This window comes from Lolium rigidum, chromosome 1 (genome assembly GCF_022539505.1).
Source record: "Lolium rigidum isolate FL_2022 chromosome 1, APGP_CSIRO_Lrig_0.1, whole genome shotgun sequence".
In the NCBI taxonomy this organism is placed as follows: domain Eukaryota; kingdom Viridiplantae; phylum Streptophyta; class Magnoliopsida; order Poales; family Poaceae; genus Lolium; species Lolium rigidum.
The window spans coordinates 238,521,689-238,546,368 of NC_061508.1; the positions used below are offsets into that span (position 1 = coordinate 238,521,689).

The 24,680-nt window shown below is 44.5% G+C and overlaps 3 long non-coding RNA genes across 7 annotated transcripts; all 3 read left to right on the plus strand.

Annotated features, from left to right (window-relative positions):
* The first annotated feature begins 5,128 nt into the window (after window positions 1-5,128).
* Window positions 5,129-6,291, plus strand: LOC124683368. Of its 4 annotated transcripts, none has more exons than XR_006996658.1 (3): window positions 5,129-5,373; window positions 5,939-6,072; window positions 6,143-6,284. It is a non-coding gene; the product is annotated as an uncharacterized LOC124683368 (long non-coding RNA). The 4 variants fall into 4 exon arrangements; XR_006996657.1 differs by having other exon boundaries at window positions 5,130-5,373; window positions 6,131-6,284; XR_006996659.1 differs by having other exon boundaries at window positions 5,132-5,373; window positions 5,939-6,056.
* A 2,701-nt stretch (window positions 6,292-8,992) lies between these two features.
* Window positions 8,993-11,158, plus strand: LOC124683369. 2 transcript variants are annotated; one of them, XR_006996660.1, is made up of 4 exons: window positions 8,993-9,081; window positions 9,151-9,502; window positions 10,654-10,789; window positions 10,871-11,158. It is a non-coding gene; the product is annotated as an uncharacterized LOC124683369 (long non-coding RNA). The 2 variants fall into 2 exon arrangements; XR_006996661.1 differs by having other exon boundaries at window positions 10,654-11,158.
* Window positions 11,159-11,718: 560 nt separating this feature from the next.
* LOC124683370 lies at window positions 11,719-13,053 on the plus strand. The gene is made up of 3 exons (XR_006996663.1): window positions 11,719-11,919; window positions 11,993-12,089; window positions 12,964-13,053. It is a non-coding gene; the product is annotated as an uncharacterized LOC124683370 (long non-coding RNA).
* The last annotated feature ends 11,627 nt before the right edge of the window (window positions 13,054-24,680 follow it).

Consider the following 24,680-nt stretch of genomic DNA (forward strand, 5'->3'; position numbering starts at 1 on the left):
TGATTTTCAAATTCTTGTGCATTTTGAAATCTATTTGAAGATTCAAACTTTACAACATTTTGCAGATATCACATGTACTTGAGGTTCCATGTAGTTTGACTTTGGAAATTTTGAAATACACCGAGCATTTGAGATGAGAGGGAGATTTGCAACACATTAGGTTTTCAAATTATTTCCTTTGTGCATATTTTCTAATGAAAATAACATGATGCAAATGATGCACAGACAAACCCTAATCTAGGTTTGTTAAAGGGTGTTACACAGGAGGAGGTGGTGGCCGCAGGTCAGACGTCGGCGGCTAGTGGTGGCGTGGTGTCAAGGTCGATTGCGGTCTCCTGTCGACGTTCGCTCAAACCTTTTTTCCTTCATAATTACTGCTACATGGGCCTGTTGGGCCTAATCTCCGCCGGTTAATCTTAGCCGTCTGTGCAATTGATACCTTTCCCTGTACTATGAGTGGTAAAAGGTACCATAAAAGAAGCCTTTTTTCCAAAACAAAAATAAAATAAGCAGCCGTATTTCCCTCTTCCTCTCGTAATACTCGCATTCTTGTATCCCTTTACGTTCCGTTTTACTACAGCGATGTCAACGAGAGCAGCACGAGAACCAACCTGTGGTTGGATGCTTAGGAGGGAAGTGGCACTCCAAGGCTCCAGCATACCAGAGTTCAAACCCCAGGTTTGACTCTTCGATGTCTCATTGAAGGCGGAATATTCCTTAGTGGGAGGCGATGTTCCGTCGACAGCGAGATACCTGTGGTGACTTCATCAATCTTAAAACTCGTCGGATGAGATCGCCATGGCCGTCGTTCGTCTTAGGCGCGTAGTTCAGCCACGATGCACCCCTTGTATTTGGTGGGATCGTATGTCCCCAAGCCATTGCGACCGATGAAGTTATTTGTCATCAACGGTGGCGTCTCCTCGACTCCTCCTTGAACTAAGGGCGACTAGTGATCAACTGTGGTATGCATAGTTTGGCACTGCGTTAGCGGCTTAGCGCCGTCGTGGGTAGCTATGAGTCGGGCATGATTGGGTTCTCGCGACGTACGGAGAGCAAGGCGCCGACATCTCGCTGGTGCATCGAAGGACACAAGCGGAAGACGGCGGAAAGCGAGCAAGTAGAAGAAACAAACATGGTGGTGGCCCGACCGATTTTCACCACAGAGAGTGTCGTGGAAAAAAATCAAGACACGATGGTAGTCCAAAGCTAAAGGGTGCATGGCCGGAGCACATGGTGGCACCGTCTTCATCAGTTCTCCCTCCAAGGTCTGGCACTCTGGCGTTGGTCTGTACTATTCAGATTGAGGAAGAGAAAGTATATACGGAGTATTTTGTTTAGGAAAAGGGATACTTATGATCCGTTTTGGAAAAAAATAGTATCATGAAGAGACAAGCACGGTGAGACGTTTGATCTTGACGATTTACATGGGGAGCACAGATTTCTCCTACTAGCAGAATACCCATGCTTCGCTACGGAGCAAACACCAGTTAATATCTTTCGGATGTTAGTATAGTAAAATGATCTTTGGCTTTGGAGCATTGTTGCTTGTAGCATGTAGTTCGTCTACCAATTTCGTGTAAACTACATATTGGTGCTCTAGAAAGGATAACCTTGAAGATAAGAGAGGGAAAAGGATAGAAAGCGCGACACCTTAGGGCATTAGACAATTCAGACCTGGGCCTAGGAAAATTCAGAATCATTCCAAAATTGACATGATGCCTTGGTACACGATATAAAGTAATCTCGCAGATATGTTTGTGCATTGCAATGCGAGAAAAAAAAAATTTAGATGAATATTCAGTACTAATCCAATTTATCATACCAAAAGGTGAAATGATGCTTTATGCTTAACTGATAAACTTACAGATGAACGAATCATTCATTGCCTACTAAAGATCCAAAATAAAGATATATACCATGTGAGTTCAATCAGTAAAACTGTGGAAGTAAAGACCTTACGACTTTATCTGGCCTTCAGAGCGAAGCCAGTACTCAAGTAGTTTATATAAGTAGACAGCAGATTTGGTTCACCTGAGTACCGTTGCTCCTAGTTTTTAAAATATTTAACAATTACATTTCTGTGTTTCAAACATTATAAATTTATTACATGAATTCATATATACATATGACCAAAATATTTAATTTTCACTACTTTGAGTTGATTGGTGGCACAACAAGGCCCATGCGCAAAGCTTAATTAATTATCTAGGTGTGGAAGTAACACTATACTCATAGGATTTTCTCTGAACTGGATTTGTATTCTCATGTAAGTAGGCTTTTTAGATACTTCTGTCTTGAAGAACGTGGTCTCTATACAAGCATGTGAATGCTTCTCTTGAATCGGTGATTTCACGATACTTATTATGGAGAAAGTTTTCTGGTGAAAGCAGTTTGTTTATTTCGAGCGAAAATGCAAAATCAGTGGAGATTATCGTAGATAGATTTATGTTCAAATACGACTACAGCAATCTGTAAGAAAAAAATATCAATACAGTACATAAATGGTTAGCTAGACTGTCGATATCAATGCAATTAGATCGGCAGAGCCTCAGCTACGTTACGAAGTACCAGTCAGATGTTCATACGAAGTATAGTCTCTAGTCAACCACTACACTACTACAGCCTTATCCAATCACATGAACAGACTTAACTGGAACGCAGTGAAGGGTAGCTTCCTAAAACCAGGAACACGCGCGAAAACCGCTGGACAAGGAACACACACGGACGCGATGGTGAGCCGCCCCGCAGCGGCGCACGGACGGGATGGCCTCCGCCACCGATACGCTAGCAGCCGGACGGGCGGAGCTCGCTGTCGTGGTCAGCGCCCGGCAGCAGGTTCGACGGTCGAGTCAGGGCAGCGGCGCGGGCATTAGCTGCGAGGGATAGATTGAATTCGAGCGGCAACAGGGGAAGACCACCGATACGCTAGCAGCCGGACGAGCGGAGCTCGCTATCGTGGTCAGCGCCCAGCAGCATGTCGGCCGGTCGATCTGTCAGGGCGGCGGCGCCGGCAGTAGCTGAAGGATTTGGGGAGTTCGTGCGTAGGTGCTCCGAACGGGAGGCCGGGTCTGGGGTTGACTCCGTAATTCCTGTGTGGAGCGCGAGGCCAGGCGTGTGCGGCTTTGGACGTACCACGGTCGCATCGCCGTATAATACTCCCTCCGTGCGGAAATGTAAGACGTTTGGGTTTTCACGGCTAAAATTTTCCAGGCTACGAAATTTCCGCACTTTCCCATTTTGCCCCTCCGCTCGCACTGCGAGCACACCCGTCTCGCTTCACTCGCTCCTCCCATGGCCACCGCAGTCGCTCCCCACACGGCGCGCTCTACGCCGTCGCACCCACACGGCGCTCTACGCCGCTGCCGTGCCGCCCCCGCCCACGCCGCCTCGCCCAATCTCCGCCTCTCCCTAAAGAGCTGGAGGATTCCGTCCGGTCAAGATCGTTTTTTGCGTCAGTGCCCCAAGATCTGTGAGCAGTGGTGCCCGATCCGTCGACGCTGGAGTCTGTGGCCACGAGATCCGGCCAACCGCCGGCGCTGGAACGCCTCCATACTTCTCTGCGGCGAGCTCACCACCCAATTTCAGCTTTGGTGACCTCGGCCCAGGAGGTGATGAGGTGGAGGGCGGCATGGTGGTGCAGAGGTCGCCGGTGCCACGGCGCCGGGGGGTCACGGTCGGCCCGGCCAAGCTCGAGGGCCGCCTGGTCCTCGCCCGCCGTCGCCGCCGTCAAGGTCAAGGCCAACCGCTTCCGGGTCGACGTCATCGACCCCGGCGCCACCCCGCGCGCCGGCGCACCATCGCACAGCGGCAGGCTCGGCCGCGGCGTCTTCTTCTCCATCCTATACGTGAGTGCTCATGCTTCTTGCTTCTAGCTTGATGCAGAAAGCTGCCGTTTTATGCATGATTTCGTTCCCATACGATTGCTGCCGATTTCCCAAGAAACAATTTTAACACTGCGTCCAAATTAACTCTCTAATCTTATGTAAGGTGTTCAATTAAGTTGATCCATGCTCTGTAAACATGCTTAGCTAGTGGTTCCAAATTAATATTCTAATATCAGTGATAGCGTTGATGAGCTATATTATTACATCGGGTCGGGGTAAGGCCTGGACAGAATTTCTTGTAAATTGCCAGACTGCGACCGCCGTTTCCATCCTACTAGAACAATTCAGGTCAATGCATAGCTTTTGGCCAACTAGCGGTCAGCAATCCAGCATTTCTTTGCCCTTTGAAGGACATACTCCTGATGGAGAATAGCTCCATCTTTTGTATCTCCTGTCATTGCTTCTTGCTGCATTGGTTTTAGGTTGCAGCCCCATCCGGGTTTTCACCGATTTCGTTTTCATTTCATCTTCTTCTATGTATAAGTATCAAGTTACATAAACCTGAACCGTGCTGTTTTTTTAACTCATTCCGAAGCAGTTTGACACATAGTGGTAGCAGTACTACCAGTAATTCAGTTTGAGTACTGAGCACATAATAATCAACACATAACAGTAGCAACAGCTTGTCATTGCAGCAGCCACATCTGTATTGTGTGTTTGTGTCTGTCTGGCTGACTATCTGTTTTCAGTTTTGTGTAAATACTATCCTGCTCATACATACATACAGAGTTGGAGTAATACAGGCATACAACGTCAGTATTTAACAGTGTTGTCAATTGCTACACGATGGAGTAAATATTGCAAGTTACTGTCAATTGCCAATGCTATTCTTCGGTTACTGTAACTAGAGTCATGTCCTCTACTGGTGCATCTTGGTCAATTGAGTCCTTGCTCTCTCCCTGGATGTATATTAGCATGATTAATTCGGAAAAATGAATCAAGTTCTGTGATTCTCTTATTCTATTTGTATACTTGATGCATACTGTACTTTGGAAGTTACTGAATGACTATGTGGTGTCATTGTCACTAGGAAGAACCCTGTCCTCAATTATTTCAAGTTCTCAATCATAGGCATCAATCTTTAGCTATGCCGATGCTTTTCAAATATACCAGCACCTACATGCCTACATACCCGATCTCGGCTCAATAAAGAACAACTAAGCTAGGTGCTAATTCACCTACCATTGCAACACATACCACTTCATCACGACAAGACAAGCAAATAATCTAACAAATAACCATTGTACAGAATTTCAGAATTGACAGTTTGACACAAACTTCTATATTTATCTCTTCATTTGACACGAGTTATTTATTTATTTAGTTATAATTCTTGAACATGTACATCTATGTATCACAGGGATGTCTTTCACAACATAGCAGTCCAGCTATAGGCATAACAGAGCATTCACAATCACAGGTGATACATCAAGAGCAAGCAGTTATTTATCGCAGAATACACCAAACATTAGTTCCACTGAAGAAGCAGGTGCAAACTTATCTATATTAGTGTTTCTTACTGCCAGACTTTGCCAGTTAGTACTCGAATTTTAATTGTTGATGACAGACTACCAATGCCTGCTTGTATGACTTGAGTTATGCCTTGAATTTCTATGCTAGACTATGGATGGAGCTATGACTGTAGCATAATGGTTCAGATTTAGAATGTGGAAGTCTGCATAATTCTATTATTTGTCTATTTTTATAGAATTGTAGGCATGAGTTACACATGGTTTTGCTGTTCTGGGAATCTTTTAAAGTGCTTGTGTATGATGCATGCTCTAAAGTACAGTAATAAGAAAAGAAAACCAGCTGAGAGCAGATAGCATTGACCATAGATTTCTATGACTTTGTTACTACTCCACTAATAAGAAAAGAAAACCAGCAGATAAGATATCACTTATTTGTGTTGCTTTGAACAGGAAATGCTTTACAAAAAATGCAAATGCAAGTTCATGATTTAAACAACTGCTAGCCTCATAATAAAAGCTTTTGTACGAAGGCAAACAACTGTAACAGTGATTTTGCTTAAACTTTTTTGCTGCTTTGGACAGAAATTGAAGAACAAAGGTAGCGATAACCAATGGGTTCTACCTGCATCCTGGTCTGGAGCATAACCTCCTGTAGGTGGAGTGCAGCTGACTGCTGGAGTACAATTGAGATCCAACAAAGGTGGAGTGCAATTGAGGTCGAACATTGCCATGGTGTACTCCATTGATGGCATGCCACTTATCTTGTTTTTTCAGTGATGTTGCAAGGTTGTCTGGCCGGAGCCAGAGACGAACATGGCGGAGGCGAGCAACAACAATTTGTTAGCGGCAGGAGCCTGGAGCAACTGGAGCGGAGCTGTGCGTGCTGGAGATCGAGGCGATCCTGGTGTCCTGGGCAGCGAGGAAGAGGATCGAGAAGCAGCTCCCGTGTGCTCCCGGGCATCGAGGAAGAAGATCAAGCGGAGCTGCGCGTTCTGGGGATCCTGGCGACCTGGGTATCGAGGGGACCAAGGGATTGAGGGGGCCAAGGGACCAAGGGACCATACGAGAAGCAGCGCCCAGGTCTGGAGGCCAGGAGGAGCGACCTGGGGAGGGGGAGAAGCAGCGACCTGGGGAGGGGGATCCCTTCTCAGCGAGGGATCGTGGAGGCCTGGGCGCGAGGGCGAAGGGCGATCGATCAAGCGCAAAGGCGGAGGCGGAGGGCGATCGACGAAGGGCGAAGGCGGAGGCGGAGGGCGATCGACGGAGGGCGGTCGAGGAAGAGCGACGGCGGAGGCGGAGGGCGGTCGAGGAAGAGCGACGGCGGAGGCGGAGGGCGATCGACGGAGGGCGATCTGGGAAGATACCGATTCAAAATCTGGCAAGGGCAATATTGTCTTTTTACCTGTTTTCACCTGGTCGGAAATATGGTCCCAACGTCTTACATTTCCGGACGGAGGGAGTAGTAAAGATAAATGATGATAGACTACCCTCCCAACCAGGCTATCTGAAAGGGGCAAACGAATCTGGATTGCTTGCTTCCCACTTTCACCAACAGCCGTCCAATGTAGTGATTTTTTTCTCACCCGCTGCTGATCGTTGAGGGTGTATGACGACTGGAGCCGTGCTTGAGTGGGACCACTTGTTTGCGACGGTGGGCGTCCGGAGTCGCGTCGCTCAGAAAATGGAAGCGTTTCAGTGGTTGTTTCGTAGCGGGTGAAAACCCTAGATCGGGCTCTCCCAATCCCCGCCTCCTCTCCCCCACCAAATCAGATGCAACCTTGCGTCGTGCGGGATCTCGACGGTGGCGGCAGCCTGAATGGAACGAGGCGGACCTCGCTGCTCTTCTTCCGTGCGCTAGAGAAGCAACGCGAGCGTCCTCGCTGCTCTTCTTCCGTGCGCTGCAGAAGCAACGCGGGCGTCATCGGGTCGTGCCTCGCATTAGGAGGCAGCGCGGGCGCCACCGCTGGTAGGAGGCCACGGTCGCCGCCGGTCGCCGCCGGTCGCGGGCGTCGTCGTCCCGGAGAGTGCCTGGAGGTGGGCGGCGACGTGGAGAGTGGTGGCGGCGCATCGCCTTGAAAAGCTCGTCCACAACCGGCGGAACTCAAGGTCTTCGGTCACGGGCGCACCTCCCTCGCCTCGTCCTCCCCTGCCTCCGCACCGGACGAGGAGGCAACAACTTAGGGAGGCAGCGGGAGGAAGCCGTCGACCCTTCTTCCATGGCGGCACCTCGAGGTGGCTGAGTGGAGGCGGGTGGAGGGATTGAGGCACGAGGATGAGGGAGGACCAGCGAGCGCGGGCGCCGCCGCCATGGCTGGCGCCAGCTTCTTCCTCCCCATCGGTCAGGCGACCTCGACGACTCTCGCTGGCAACTCCCACCTCACCGGCCCAGGAGAGATCCCCTCCCTCAACGTCGCCGTTTCCGGCCGTCCATGAGCCGATTCCGCGGTGCAGAGTAGGCTCGAAGCAGGATTCGGGGGGTGGAGGCAGGTGGCAGCCACGTGGATGAGGGTCCAGCGTGGGATTGGTTAATTTTTCCGTGGCCTAGGGTTGTTGCTCATCTCCCTCCTCCCATTGGCCTCACAAGCTGAGCTCCTTCCGACTCGTGGAGGGCGGCTTGGTGGTCAGCGGCAAGGTAGGCAATGGATACCTCCCCTTCTCTCTATTTCTTGATGGTTACAATAATCTGTCTAAGTTTTACATGTTACTTTGTGGTTTTGTTCTTTTTTTAATCTCAGGATCTGGTTTCTTCTTGCTAAGACGAGGTGGTCTCACGCTCTGTAGACTGTAGGTTTCCGACAGCATGTTTGTTTTAATTCTTGACTCAACTGAAATTATCTGCAGGCAGTGGCATCTAAAACAGTCTTGTCTCTTACACCACTTGATGTGCAGCTCATCCCGCGCTACAGCTGGGAAGGAAGGCCCCAAGGCGAGCCATTTTTCATCTCTTACTGCTCTATTAATAAGAGATTTGCACGTCACGAAAAGAACAAGAAAATATGGGTTTTATGATGCATGGTTAGAAACATTTTGAGTTAGTTTATCTTCACGAAAAGAACACTAAAAGAGACGAACTAATTTGAGTTAGTTTATCTACATTTTGCAGGCTGATATTTTTGTCAGTTTGTAACTCCTTAAATTGATTTAGGTTGTGTTTGGTTTTGGTTAATTTATAGAGGAATCAAAAAGGAAGAAGGCACATGAATAAGAGAACAAGGCGACTCTGGGTCGGCTCTCGTGGTGGCGCTGGGTGAAGGAGATGATGGGGCCGTTGTTGGGTGGAGGAGGGGGGTTGGGGTGTTACCTAGAGCGCAGATGATGGGGTAAAAAATTTCCTCCCACTGGGGCATGATGAAAATTTTCTTGTAATATGTTCAGCCTTTCTTATTATCTATTTGCAATCCATTTTCCCCAACGATTCGGAATATCAGTCTGCATATTCATTCCTTCGATAGAGTTATGTGCCTTTGTTGTGTTGTGCATGTCGATTGCAGTGTTTAGACAGTTACACTGCACCATGTGTGCTTCATTTACCTCTGTCCATATATGTTGTCTTGTTATTACTATATTTTACCTTCTTATTTGGTGAGGAAGTCCTTCCACCCACACCTTCTGATTCATATGCATTGTTTTCTTCACAGTTGCAGTAGTGCAAGGCATGCCCTGTAAAAATGACCAATCACCATGTAGTTGATTTTACAGATGACGACAACAAGGTGAATGAACAGGTGGGTTTCAGTGCCCATCTCAGTAGAAAATTTGCTTACCAACTTATGATGATGTTTTGAACTTTTCAGTTTTATTGTCGACTCCCGGCGTTCCTGGCGCTGCTCGTCGACTCCCGGCGTTGCGTGTTTGTTCATCGTGCCCCCAAGCCGCTCCATCCTCCAGGAAGTACTATCTGATAGTTAACAAGAAGCAATCAGCTGGCATGCTGATTTGTTACTGAAAAAATGACTGGGGGTACTCTGGTGTGTTTTTCATGTGGACCAGACAAACAACAAGTTGGACTGGCAGGACGAAGAGGCAGGCTGCGGCTACATTCAGTGGAGTGACCTTCTAGAAAGTAATCAAGGTCTTCAGTACAAACAAAGATGAGGCTTCCTTCTACTATTTTTACTGTGTCTCAAGGATGCATCGCTGCTGAAGGTACTTCATTGTCTCCTGACATATGTTTATTTCATCTATAAGGTTCTAGACAAAACTTGGTTCAATACTACATGCTAAACAAGATGGTTTTCCTTATAAGCTAGAAAATTTGCATTGCTACTTGGTGTTTGTGGTTTTTTTACCTATTGGGAGAGACAAAAAAGTCGTCTACTTGCCAAAATTAGTTTATATCTAAAATACTACCCTTTGAAGACATGGGTCTTGGAAATTTTTAAGCTGTACTACATGGTATGGTAGTAAGTAGGAAACAGCTATAAATTTAGTAGTCAATGTGCTCATGGATTTACTTGTGGCGACTTAATTTGTCTTTTAGCTCAGGTTTGATGTCCTAAGTTTTGCCATATGAATTCAATGAAGGTTACACAAGGCGATAGTTTAATCTTTTCCAGGTTGAACTCAAAGAACCAATTGGGAAATCAGAAAACTACCATGATTTTTATTTCTATGAAATTTCCACTCATTGGTATTTCTGCTAGCTTCCAATTTCAGGTTCCCCAATAGTACTGCTTATGCTTTAGGTTTGATATTATTTCCTTCAAGAATTCAGAAGAAGATTTCTTATTGTAGGTTTGGTGGATTTAGTTGACACATTGCTTGTTTGGATAATACCGTGAAAACATATCATGGAGAGAGTCCATCTGGTAAAGATAACGTCGAACATAAAATATATAGATGATACTCTTATATGGCACATGTATTTATATTTTTCATGAGACCAATCTTTACAATTTGTGTATATGAGCAGCAAGTTTAAGTCTGGCAAGTTTAATTACGCACATTGAAATGGCTGTAATGGAATATCAGTATGTTTGTTTGGCACCCTTACTGTATCTTATCCGATCTGATCTGCCACAAGATGGCATCCTGATTTGTCACAAGATAAGAACCTTGTCTGATATAATTCCATTTGTTTTTAGTTTTTGCGGGTGTGGGTGGGTCTGGACTAGCTTGGTCTACTGATGTGCATTCATCATTGGTACCTATTTCTTAAATTCATATGTGCAATTCCATGGGTGCCCCATTTTCCATGACGGATGTATTCTTTTCACTCTTTTTTTATCCTCAGGCTGCACTGAAGTAAGTGTTGGGCTTTTTGCTAATCTGGTTCTGTGATTAACTGGGCTTTTTAGGACCTGATCTTTGCAAAAAATGTAAGTCTGACATCACCATGTTTGTCATGGGTGTCAGCAAGAAGGAATACAAGTCGAACATCACCATTGTCTCCAGCACTAGCTACACCACCAATTGCCTGCTCCTCTTGCTAAGGTGCTTTTTATTACAACTTGTGTTACTCAATTTAAATACCCATATTGTGTAATCATATGTTGATATATTTGTTCCTTTTAGGTTATCAATGATAGGTTTGGCATCGTTGAGGGTTTGATGACCACTATTCATTCCATGCCCGGTAAGCATTTGATTGGTTTTAGGTTGACCGAACACTTCTTTTTTATCTTTGTCTGGTTAGCTTGATGTGTCTGAATTATAGCTGAACACGAAAAGAGCTGATCTAATTTGAATTATTTTATGTTCATTTTTGCAGGCTAATATTTTTGTCTGTATAGGGCTATGAAATTGATTTAGGCTGGTGGTACATGTTAGGTTTTGGTTAATTTACGAAGGAATCAAAAATCAAGAAGGTGCAAGAATAAGAGAATAAGGAAGCGGTATGTCATAGTGACTGATTCAGAGCAGGGATTAATATTTTCTAGCGTCCCATTGTGATTTTTCAACTACTTTTCTGCTATTTCCTTTCTTAACCATCAGATTTAATAAGTATTTATGTTTCGTAGGAACTTATCTTTTATCATAAATTTGTTCAAGGAAGGAAATCAGTAGAACTTCTAGATAAAGAGAGGCTTATCCTTCAGGTGTACTTATCTCATACATGTGATCTGAGATAAAGAAAGAATGTTTTTAGTAGTACCATGTCCACGGTTTTGAAAAAATATCGTTTTCACCCACGACCCTTGTTAGTTCTTCCTATTACACTAGTCTGTTATCTTGAGTAAATTTCTAAGAAAATGTGTAAAGCTGGGGTAGTTCTTATACACCACAACCGGGGAGGTACAACACCATTTTGCTCCTTTTCTTGAATTCTAAGTACATTATTTCTTCCGTGCTCTTTGCAAGGCGATTTTATCGAAGTGGCATACACTAGAAGGCAGTGATGCGGAGAGGCGATTAGTTTGCTGGGTGGAACAGAGCCGATTTATAGCAGCGAAGCATCTTATGGGACCAGTGTAGTGATTTTTCTTAGGTATATAAACACATTGTTTAGAACCTTAAAAAGCATAAGACCTCTAATTCTGAGCTACTGCGTTCACGCCAGTGGAATTGATTGGCTGTGATGCTGAGTGTAGAGAAGCAAATCATCTCCCTCTCCTCTAGACCGTGTATGTCCCTCTGAACTCATCCCCTCTTTATGGATCAGAACCATCTTAATTGTTGTTGTTTTTATCTTTTCAGTTGGCATACTATAGTCATGGTAGTTGAATTTTATTTCTTCAGTGGATGATGTGCTGCAAAATATTTGGGAGACTGGTGGTGGCGACGACGGTGCATTGTAAGTGAACCCTACAATATGTAATTTTGGCCATGTCAAAACTGTCAACTAATGACTGAACTTTATTATACATGCATCTTTTTTCTGTGTTCTATATGCTGGCATTTTATTATACTAACACATGATTGTTTAATAAATTATGGGCATTAAGCAAGAGTGTATTACTAAAGTTACAGATTGCTGTCTTTTTCAGTTATGCAGTAGATAGGTTTCCCAGTTAAGTTTTGTTGGATATGTTTTCAGATTGATGTGTGGGAGGATGTTTTTAATTTACCTAATGATTTTCATTTCATGTACTCTTCTAATTCGTTTTGATGATTTGATTAAGTAACTACTTTGTGTTCATGTTGGTTTTACATAATCCTTTTGAATATTCGGTATGCTACTGCTGACTGTTTGCTTTGCTTACGTCTTTCTTCTTCTTTGCTAATGGTGTGTGTGTGTATGTAGGGGCTCATAGTTTATTCCAACATTTTCGCACTGAACTTTATTATACATGCATCTTTTTTCTGTGTTCTATATGCTGGCATTTTATTATACTAACACATGATTGTTTAATAAATTATGGGCATTAAGCAAGAGTGTATTACTAAAGTTACAGATTGCTGTCTTTTTCAGTTATGCAGTAGATAGGTTTCCCAGTTAAGTTTTGTTGGATATGTTTTCAGATTGATGTGTGGGAGATTGTTTTTAATTTACGTAATGATTTTCATTTCATGTACTCTTCTAATTCGTTTTGATGATTTGATTAAGTAACTACTTTGTGTTCATGTTGGTTTTACATAATCCTTTTGAATATTCGGTATGCTACTCGTCGACTGTTTGCTTTGCTTACATCTTTCTTCTTCTTTGCTAATGGTGTGTGTGTATGTAGGGGCTCATTGTTTCTCGATTTCGGATGTCATAGGGAGTACACCTCTTGTGTGAATTTACTATGGCCAGGTTGTGTGTCTAAATCAGCTCTGTTCCTTATCTATTACAAGCCTGCTGCTCCTATAGCTGGGGTTCCTTCTCTGATCCAAAGTGCTTTTGTGGAGGAGTCAGCGCTGATTGCAATAACGTTAAGTGATGGGGCTTTCAGTTCTAGACCTGGGGAAGGGGCCTCTGGATCCATTGCTCGTGATCACCAACGTCAATTATTTGCTTCGAAGACCATCTGGTACCCAAAGGCAGCTAATGCCCTCTCTATGGAGGCTCATGCTATTCGAGATGGTGTGATTCTGGCTAGGTATCGGAAGGTGATCATGGAAACTTCTTCTCTGGTGCTCTCAAAGCTGTTGAACATCATGGAATCTGATTCTCTGGTGCTCTCCAAGCTATTGAACAATGGTAACTTTAAGCGTTCAGAAATTGCATATATTCTCTATGATGTAGTGGAGCTTAGCTAGGGTTTTTCTGGGTTCCCTGTTGTTTTTATTCGTAGAGCAGACAATGATGCCGCACATCTGTGTGCTAAATACTTTGTTAAGGAAAGGCAAATGGGCATTTGGACCGAATATGCACCTGTTTTTATCTGTAATTGCCTTTCCGTTGATTGTAACCCTGTTGCTATGCAATGGAAAGCTCCTTAATCACGTTTTTTTTTGTATATTTGTACCGTATGACTGTAATCGGTTCATCTTGCTTCCGGGCAGATACTGAAGCTTATTTCACAAAGTAGCTTTTGATGCCACCAGCATATGTTTTGCTGGTTTTGTAGCATATGAACTGGACTGAGTAGACTACTCAGTCTAACTATTTCATTAGTGCCATGGCCAGTTACCTATGGGTAGCTAACGGAGAACCTGGCATGTGCCTTGCCGTTTAAATCCAATAAATCTCAGTCATATATAACAATATCGTATAAAACTGGTCATTGGTTTGCCTTCGCGCCGAGGTGCAACGGGTCATTGGTTTGCTGTCTTAATGCCTATCAATCTGAATTATTGAGAAAATAATTGAGGAGAAGCAAACCTGATACAGCTTGCAAGTGGATGTACTTCTCCGTTGTTTGTTTATCTTGACTCAAAAGATTTTGTTATTCCCAACCTTCTGTGGATGTGGATTTTAGGGTTTAGGGCTAGAGTGGATAAGTGATTGTTCTTCTCTTCTTTTGTGTATACTGGTAGATCTAAGTTATGAATTTGTTTTTTGTGTGTATATTAGTAGGCCTGAGCTATGAATTGTTCTCAACCCTGTACATAAGTAAACCTTACTGAGGTCCGCTTGCGCCATTCAGTACAAGCAATTATTAGTTCAAAATAAAATGAAATATATTGCTTCGCATAGGTTTTACGATTGTGATATATCTAGCTTCAATATTTTCATCAGGGCGCAGCAGGTCAACTCCTTCAACCCGTGTCACCAGTTCCTCCATTCCCCCAGGCTGCTCCCGACGCAACAAGATCCTCGATGGACCTCACGACCTCTTCCTCACCCCAACTACTCACAAGAAGTAGAAACATAATTAGTAGCTATCCTTTTATGTTTTTTTATGCTACCTCCTTCGGTACAACAACCATAATTTGGTGGAGAAGCTTTTAAAAAAGCATAAAAACTAAAAAAAGTGTGAAGTCATACTAAATTGTCATATGTTATTGTAGCACCTTGATGGAATGGTGTGCCTGCAAGATAGTATAGTCGTTAAATTTCAGGGTAATTCAAAATACTAAAATAAGCTAAAACTTATGGTTTAAATTTTAGCTTGATTTTGCCATTTGCGCGATAGCGCAACGGGTCATCTAGTGGGAACAAATCTGGGAACAGGCAAGCCCCGTCCCGCCTTCATATAGCCAGCTAACTAACACTGACACATGAGCTTGCATGTACCCATGTATGTACTTGCCGCAGCCTATGTGATATCTTTGATCTAATGCATGCATGAATTAAAATCAGACACTAACTAACAAGATTAGTTCCAACAGTTAGTTTGTTTAATTTAAGTCATGAGTAAAGTGTCATGGTAAAGATTATTCCTATTGTTAATTTGTTCAATTAAAACTTCAAAAGTATCTTAAATTATTATTTGTTATTGATTGGACGTTTATTTGAATTTATGGAATGTTTGATGGGATATAATTTTGGATGGGCCCAAGATTGGTAGTCAGCGTTGTATTTTGAAGACTAAGTCTCTATGTCCAAAACGTGCGTATGTATGTAGCCATAATCCGTTAGAACATCTACAAAGTAGAGAAGCCAATATTCTCTTCCTGATTCTCGAGGCCACTACAGACGAAAAACAAATGTATTACATTACAGCCTATTTCTTACTGACATCTTGAGCAACTAATGCTCAGATCCATATATCAATATGCTGTGTTAATTAGTTTTAAGAGTGAATTTCACTTTTTACCTTATAAGATCAATTTTGTGCCATTTTTTTACCAAATTTAACAGAAATTCCTCAAAACTACCCCATTTAGCCTACTTTCTTCTATTTTCATCCTTTTCTATATTAATGGCTGCAACCATCTCTGAAAATTCAAAATTAGTAATCATTAGTGGCTGCAGTTTACACACGTAATAATTGCAATGTACACAAAAATCAGATTCACAAATTTATGTCTATTGCAACTAAAAAATCATGTCCTAGTCAAGTACAACTTCAACACACATCTAATCATCCTAGAAACAAATGATTGAAAGCTTTCACTCAAAGAAAAGTTCAAGCACCCTATATATGGTCCGCATGTTTATGATCTAAGCTGTGTTAATATAGATATATCCATCAATGAAACAGCTCAGAGTTAACTGAACTACTTTTGCTTTCTGAAGTTTGTATCAGCGTTGCCAATTCAGATCTAGTCTCGATCTAAGAAATTAAAAAATGGAACCTAATGGCAATACACTCTGTAATAATAATTCACGAAAGGTTCAATCTTCTAACCATTGATCACTGCCATTAGATTCAATCTAAACCCACTCTTGTTGGGGCAAAATAACCGGAGCAAAGAGCCCTACACTGGGAGAGTATATACAGCCAAATCATAGCGGTAACAACTGGGACAGAATAGCCTACCGGTGAACCACCTATTTCTCCGGTGATCGCCCCCGATCACCGGCCACGCAGTGAACTAGCACCCCAGTCGCATGCCTCTGTTGGTTTTCTCGCTCGTGCGATGCTAGAGAGCGAGCGGATTGGTACTGTGATGTGGGGGAGAAGAAGTAGGGGCCATCGGGCGGAGAGTCCTCAGGACGGTGGTACGCGATTTACCCAGCTTCGGAACACCTGCACGATGACAGGGCCTACTGCTGCTTATCTGGAATTATCTGGGCGCTTTCGCGTTGTTACAATGAGTTGTGGTTGTGCCTCTAGGGCTCCCGGGATCCGGCTTATGAAGGCGCCTGATAACCCACAAGTATAGGGGATCGCAGCAGTCTTCGAGGGAAGTAAAACCCAAATTTATTGATTCGACACCAGGGGAGGTAAAGAATACTTATAAGCCTTAACAACTAAGTCGTCAATTCAGCTGCACCTGGAAAAGCACTAGTAACAGGGGTGATGCGAAAGTAGCAGTAATATGGGAGCAATAGTAAAAGTAACACAGCAGCAGTAACAGTAGTATGAGAGCAATGGCACCAGAAAATAGTTGATACTACTTCCAATGTCATGTAGAACGAGTATATAATGATGAGAGATGGACCGGGGTTCCCAGCTATCTACACTAGTGGTAACTCTCCAATAACAAGTGTTGGGTGAACAAATTACAGTCGGGCAATTGATAGGATTCAAAGCATTAAGTTAGAACATCCAGCTTATTAATCATGTAGGCATGTTTTCCATATATAGTCGTACGTGCTCGCAATGAGAAACTTGCACAACATCTTTTGTCCTACCAGCCGGTGGCAGCCGGGCCTCTAGGGAATCTATCGGAAATTAAGGTACTCCTTTTAATAGAGCACCGGAGCAAAGCATTAACACTCCATGAAAACATGTGATCCTCATATCTAAGCCTTCCCCTCCAGCTTGTCCCAATTTCGTCACTTTGGGGCCTTTGGTTCCGGACATAGACATGTGCATACAACTTGTAGATACTATCTAAGCAATAAGTATAGAGCTTAAATCTAAGATCATGCCACTCGGGCCCTAGTGACAAGCATTAAGCATAACAAGATTGCAGCAACAATAACTTCACAAACTTTATAGATAGACTAATCATAATGTATCATCCATCGGATCCCAACAAACACAACACCGATTACATCAGATGGATCTCAATCATGTAAGGCAGCTCATGAGACCATTGTATTGAAGTACATGGGATAGAGAGTGCCAACTAGCTACTGCTAGAACCCGTAGTCCATGGGGGAACTACTCACGGAGCATGATGGAGGCGATGGCGTCGATGGAGATGGCTTCCGGGGGCACTTCCCCGTCCCGGCAGGGTGCCGGAACAGAGACTTCTGTCCCCCGAAACGGAGTTTCGCGATGGTGGCGGCGCCCCTGGAGTCTTTCTGGAGTTTCGTCAATTGGTATCGAGTTTTTAGGTCGAAAGGGCTTATATAGGCGAACAGGCGGCGCAGGAGGGGCAACAGGGTGCCCTCCCCATAGGCCGGCGCGGCCAGGGGCTGGCCCGCGCGGCCCTATGGTGTGGGGGCCCCAGGCCTCCCCTCTGACTCCCCTTCGGTGTCCTGGTCCGTCTCGGTGAATTATGATGTTTGGTCTTCGTTTCGTCGAATTCCGAGAATATTGCCCGAACAACCTTTCTGAACCAAAAACAGCAGAAAATAGGAACTGGCACTGTGGCATCTTGTTAATAGGTTAGTTCCGGAAAACGCATAAAATCATCATAAAGTGCAAGCAAAACATGTAAGTATTGTCATAAAACAAGCATGGAACATCAGAAATTATGGATACGTTGGAGACGTATCAGCATCCCCAAGCTTAGTTCCTACTCGTCCTCGAGTAGGTAAACGATAAAAAGAATAATTTCTGTAGTGAAATGCTACTTACATAACCTTGATCATACTATTACAAAGCATATGAGATGAATGAAGTGACTCAAGGCAATGATCTATAGTTGCTAACAAATAGATAACATATAGCAAAACTTTTCATGAAGAGTACTTTCAAGACAAGCATCAAAAGCCTTGCACAAGAGTTAACTCATAAAGCAATAGATTCAAAGTAAAGGCATCGAAGCAACACAAAGGAAGATTTAAGTTTCAGCAATTGCTTTCAACTTTCAACATGCATATCTCATGGATAATTGTCAACATAAAGTAATATAATAAGTGCAAATAAGCAAGTATGTAAGAATCAATGCACAGTTGACACAAGTGTTTGCTTCTAAGATGGAAGGAAGTAGGTAAACTGACTCAACATAAAGTAAAAGAATGGCCCTTCGCAGAGGAAGCATTGATTGCTATATTTGTGCTAGAGCTTTGGTTTTGAAAACATAAAGAGGGCATAAAAGTAAAGTTTTGAGAGGTGTTTGTTGTTGTCAACGAATGGTAGTGGGCACTCTAACCCCCTTGCCAGACAAACCTTCAAAGAGCGGCTCCCATTTTATTTTTATTTTTGTGTGGCACTCCTTCCAACCTTTCTTTCACAAACCATGGCTAACCGAATCCTCGGGTGCCTGCCAACAATCTCATACCACGAAGGAGTGCCTTTTTATTTTAGTTTTAATATGATGACACTCCTCCCCACCTTTGCTTTCTCAAGCCATGGCTAACCGAATCCTTCGGGTGCCGTCCAACAATCACATACCATGGAGGAGTGTCTATTTTTGTTAATTAATTTGGGACTGGGAATCCCATTGCCAGCTCTTTTTGCAAAGTTATTGGATAAGCGGATGAAGCCACTAGTCAATTGGTGAAAGTTGCCCAACAAGATTGAAAGATAAACACCACATACTTCCTCATGAGCAATTAAACATTGACACAAATCAGAGGTGATAAATTTTGAATTGTTTAAAGGTAGCACTCAAGCAATTTACTTTAGAATGGCGGAGAAATACCATGTAGTAGGTAGGTATGGTGGACACAAATGGCATAGTGGTTGGCTCAAGGTTTTGGATGCACAAGAAGCATTCCCTCTCAGTACAAGGCTTTGGGCTAGCAAGGTTATTTGAAGCAAACACAAGTATGAACCGGTACAGCAAAACTTACATAAGAACATATTGCAAGCATTATAATACTCTACACTGCCTTCCTTGTTGCTCAAACACTTTTACCAGAAAAATATCTAGACCTTAAGAGAGACCAATCATGCAAACCAATTTCAACAAGCTCTACGGTAGTTCTCCACTAATAGGTTTAAACTACATGAAAAAACTTAATCATGATCTACTTGAGAGCTCAAAACAATTGCCAAGTGTCAAATTATTCAAGACAATATGAGGCATTTTCTGTTTCCAACTGTTATCACCAGAATTTGACCGGATCAGAGGTGGGCCGCGATTAAGATGGGCTTGAAGAATATACCTGGAAGAAATACATGAATCGGCCTTGTATACAAAGTTTGGGCTAGTTTGCCCGTGTATCTGTAAATATAGTAGGATACGTGTCGGTTAGATAGAATTTGGCTCGTGCACGGTTGGGATTACTCCCACGTTAGAAAGTCTACGGACTATAAATATGTATCTAGGGTTATTGAGAAAAGCAACAATCACGTTCATCACAAACCAATCTAGGCGCATCGCCAGCCCCTTGTTTCGAGGGTTTCTTCCGGGTAAGCATCATGCTGCCTTGCGATCTAGGCAGTACACGTTTATTCGTTGTTCATGCGTTGCTCGTGCTGAAGCCTTGTTGATGGCGAGCAACGTAGTTATCATAGATGTGTTAGGGTTAGCATTGTTCCGTCGTGTTACATGCTTTCGTCCATGCAACCCTTAGACGTCTAGCCGCCCTTACGCCTATCTTAGGTGTAAGGGCGGCACCTCGCTTGATCATTATTTAGTAGATCCGATCCGTTATGATTGCTCCTTGTTATTCAAGGATTAGTTTAATATCTGCATAGTTAGGCCTTGCAAACGGGTTGAAGGATCCAGTAGCACGTAGGGTGTAGTTTGCTAGCCCTAGATGAGATGTTCCGGGGATCAACTTCACGTTGGTTTTTAGGCCTTATCTAGGGTCGATTTATTATCACCGTGCGTGGCTGCCAGGCTCAATCACGCGTAGGATGTTCCGATTATGTGGTGAAAACCCTAAATCGTCGTAGGTCGTTTTAGCTTTATATTGATCAAGCAGGACCACCATGTGATCGTATACCTCATACGGATCATGGGTGGATCGGCTCCTTGAGCCGATTCACGGGACAACTCGAGAGCCGATCGAGGCTCGTATTTAATGTTTACGTGTATGCCATGCAGGAAACTAAGCGAAGCAAATCCATCACCTTCCCGACCAGGTATAGGTCAGGTGGCACGCCCTTGCACCAGCATCGGACGTGCGTGCCGAGGCTTTGCGGGCCGTCGCTCGAGGGACCAGGGCCAGCCGCAGTCCTGGGAGCCTCCCGGCTCTACTGTGTTGCCCGTCGCTGCTCGCCGGTGGGTTTCTGACCGCAACACATTCTGGCACGCCCGGTGGGACCGTCTGCGACATCAACTGCATCGCCATCTACGTCTGAGATGGCGGAAGGTACTCTGATCACGTACGAAGATCTGACTGAGGAGCTCAAGAAGAAGTATGACGAGGTCAAAGCTATCCTCGAAGCCGACCTCATCGGCTCTTTCCAGAGAACCCGCTCACACGGCATCAGGTGGAAAGGGTTCTCACCTGAAGGCGCGCTCGATGGAGTGGACCTGTCTACCCCTTCAGAAGAACGCACCAGGTCTCTGCATCAGGAGATTAATTTCATGTTGCTCATTCGCTGCACCGCCATTCTGAGAGCCTGGTGAACACTTTGGAGCGTGTCGCCCTTCGGGTGATCCAGGAAATCATGAGCCATCGGTATTCTCCGTCAGGACCAGCTCTGGGGACTCACCAAGGAGAGATACCACTCCGGTCCCGACCACTCGTTGCCGTTCGCGTTGGCAGCACCGGAAGTGCCGAGTTCACCGGCATACGTCGTCTACAAGATCGGTGGTGACCCTAGTGATTACCAGTTCTTGTATGAGGCGCCTAAGGAGATCCCTCACGGATACACGTGCACATACGTGCCGTGACCGCGATAGACTCGGGTACTCACGAACCAAACTGCAACAACAGGGACTTCTAGAACAGCAGGAGGAACTTCTGGAACAGATCTTGAGAAGCAGACGTGGCTAGCTAAGTATGCCACTCCGACGAACCTCCCGAGCTCAACTCCTGCAGTTGGCTCAGAGCTTGAGAAGCAAGCGTGGCTGGCTAAGTATGCCACTCCAGCGAACCTTCAGAGTTCGACTCCTGCAGCCAGCACCGCGGATCAGATCAGTACAATCTTGAGAGACCAGTTCGGCATGGTGCCGAAAAGGAGGGCAATCGGCTATTCCAAGCCGTACCCCAACGAGTACGATTTGATCCCACTACCACCCAAATATCGGCTCCCCTAATTCTCCAAGTTTAGTGGGTCGGATGGCTCCAGCTCAATCGAGCATGTGAGCCGATATTTGGCGCAGCTGGGCACGATCTCAGCATCAGATGAACTGCGTGTGAGGTTCTTCGCACAGTCCCTCACAGGATCGGCTTTCGGGTGGTACACATCGCTGCCACCAGACTCAATCCGGACTTGGAAGCAGTTGGAAGAACAGTTCCACATGCAGTATCACTCAGAGGCTTCCGAGCCTGGCATTGCCGATCTAGCACAAGTGCGACAGAAGCGCGGAGAAACGGTGTCAGAATACATCCAGCGCTTCAGGACTGTTAGGAACCGATGCTATTCGGCTCGTGTGACTGAAAAAGAAGCAGTCGAGTTGGCGGTGGTGGGTCTTGCATCACCGATCAACGATGTGGCCTCCCAAGCAGACTACCCTTCACTGGCGCATATGGTGCAGAAGCTGTCATTATATGAACAACGCCACCCAGAGGTGTACCATGATAAATTCAAGCGTGCGGTGGTCCTGGTTGAGGCATGATACGTCTCCGACGTATCGATAATTTCTTATGTTCTATGCCATATTATTGATGATACCTACATGTTTTATGCACACTTTATGTCATATTCGTGCATTTTCTGGAACTAACCTATTAACAAGATGCCGAAGTGCCGATTGTCTGTTTTCGCTGTTTTTGGTTTCAGAAATCCTAGTAACGAAATATTCTCGGAATTGGACGAAATCAAAGCCCAGGGGCCTATTTTTCCACGAAGCTTCCGGAAGTCCGAAGACGAGACGAAGAGGGGCCACGGGGTGGCCAAACCCTAGGGCGGCGCGGCCCCACCCCGGCCGCGCCGGCCTATGGTGTGGGCCCCCGTGCCGCCTCTTGACTTGCCCTTCCGCCTACTTAAAGCCTCCGTGACGAAACCCCCGCACCGAGAGCCACGATACGGAAAACCTTACTGAGACGCCGTCGCCGCCGATCCCATCTCGGGGGATCCAGGAGATCGCCTCCGGCACCCTGCCGGAGAGGGGATTCATCTCCCGGAGGACTCTACACCGCCATGGTCGCCTCCGGAGTGATGAGTGAGTAGTCTACCCCTGGACTATGGGTCCATAGCAGTAGCTAGATGGTTGTATTCTCCTCATTGTGCTTCATTGTTGGATCTTGTGAGCTGCCTAACATGATCAAGATCATCTATATGTAATTCTATATGTTGTGTTTGTCGGGATCCGATGGATAGAGAATACTATGTCATGTTAATTATCAAGTTATTATACATGTGTTGTTTATGATCTTGCATGCTCTCCGTTACTAGTAGAGGCTCTGGCCAAGTTTTTACTTTTAACTCCAAGAGGGAGTACTTATGCTCGATAGTGGGTTCATGCCCGCATTGACACCTGGGACGAGTGACGAAAAGTTCTAAGGTTGTGTTGTGCTGTTTCCACTAGGGATAAAACATTGGCGCTATGTCCGAGGATGTAGTTGTTGATTACATTACGCACCATACTTAATGCAATTCTCTGTTGTTAGCAACTTAATACTGGAGGGGGTTCGGACGATAACCTGAAGGTGGACTTTTTAGGCATAGATGCGATTGGATGGCGGTCTATGTACTTTGTCGTAATGCCCAATTAAATCTCACTATACTTATCATGTCATGTATGTGCATTGTTATGCCCTCTCTATTTGTCAATTGCCCGACTGTAATTTGTTCACCCAACATGCTTTTATCTTATGGGAGAGACACCTCTAGTGAACTCGTGGACCCCGGTCCATTCTTTAATACTCGAAATACAAATCTGCCGCAATACTTGTTTTTACTCGTTTTCTCTCGCAAACAATCATCTTCCACACAATACGGTTAATCCTTTGTTACAGCAAGCCGGTGAGATTGACAACCTCACCGTTTCGTTGGGGCAAAGTACTTTGGTTGTGTTGTGCAGGTTCCATGTTGGCGCCGGAATCTCCGGTGTTGCGCCGCACTACATCCCGCCGCCATCAACCTTCAACGTGCTTCTTGGCTCCTCCCGGTTCGATAAACCTTGGTTTCTTTCTGAGGGAAAACTTGCTGCTGTGCGCATCATACCTTCCTCTTGTGGTTGCCCAACGAACGTGTGAAATACACGCCATCAAGCATATTTTCTGGCGCCGTTGCCGGGGAGATCAAGACACGCTGCAAGGGGAGTCTCCACTTCTCAATCTCTTTACTTTGTTTTTGTCTTGCTTTATTTTATTTACTACTTTGTTTGCTGCATTATATCAAAACACAAAAAAAATTAGTTGCTAGCTTTACTTTATTTGCTGTCTTGTTTACTATATCGAAAACAAAAAAAATTTAGTTTACTTGCATTTACTTTACTTGATTCATCATGTTTCCTTTTGATTTTACCGCAAAGAACATACTGGTAGGACAAGGGTCTATAATTGGGAGGAACAATATAGAAGAATTTTTCACCCATGTTAGTACCGTTGAAGATTTCGAAGATAGACACTTGGTAGACCTTGCTCCCACTTATGAAATTGCTGCTGCTGCTTTAGTTCGCCTGTTGGAAACTAAATTTGTTAATCTCAATCCTATAATCCAACACATGTTTCTTACACTTGGTGATATGGAAGAGGGGGAAAAGAAAGATTTTGTTTTAGAAACCCTTCTTAGAGAATTTGGTGGTCTAGCAAGAGAAGCTAGAAAGGTCTTTGCTAAATTTAATATGCTTGGTTATCATACTAATTTTGTTAGTCTCCTTGAAAAGATGGACATGGATAGAATAAGATACACTAATAATATTAATGATGGTGGGGAGATCAAAGCACCCATACCATGTAAACTCCTAGCTATGAATGATGCACTAGAACATAACTATGCTTGGCTTGTTCCTGAAAACTTGTTTGATGAGAGTAGCAAGCCCAAGACTAATGAAAAAGGAGACGCTGAAACTTATGTATCCAATATACTATGCATGGTTGAGAAAACTCCAAACCCCGCTGTAGGTGCACCACCCTTCGATAACACTTGAGTTACACTTTCCGCGCCTAGCTGAAAGGCGTTAAAGAAAAGCGCTTATGGGAGACAACCCATGTTTTTACCTACAGTACTTTGTTTTTATTTTGTGTCTTGGAAGTTGTTTACTACTGTAGCAACCTCTCCTTATC